Here is a 314-nt window from a genome sequence, read left to right as displayed (position 1 = left end):
CGAGTACCGTCGACGTTCGCAGTTCGGTGGAATGTCGCGAGGAGAATATCCCGAATTTCGATAAAGAATAGCACGCTCTCTCGTGCCTGGCGCCCAACTATCGGTTTCGAGATTTTGCGTTGCTCTTAGGAGTGGCCGCATGAAGACACATTTTTGTCATGTTTCTTTTGAAGCCACACGCACCCTGGTTGTAAAAAAGAGAATATTGGCTACGAACGCGCAACGAAGTTGAGCTACGTTCGTGAGTGCGGTTGCAATATATATATATGTATTATATGTAAATATATATTATATGTAAATATATATTATATGTA

This window comes from Trachymyrmex septentrionalis, unplaced genomic scaffold (assembly GCF_001594115.1).
Source record: "Trachymyrmex septentrionalis isolate Tsep2-gDNA-1 unplaced genomic scaffold, Tsep1.0 scaffold39, whole genome shotgun sequence".
NCBI classification, from domain to species: Eukaryota; Metazoa; Arthropoda; class Insecta; order Hymenoptera; family Formicidae; genus Trachymyrmex; species Trachymyrmex septentrionalis.
This window is presented reverse-complemented; position numbering follows the sequence as displayed.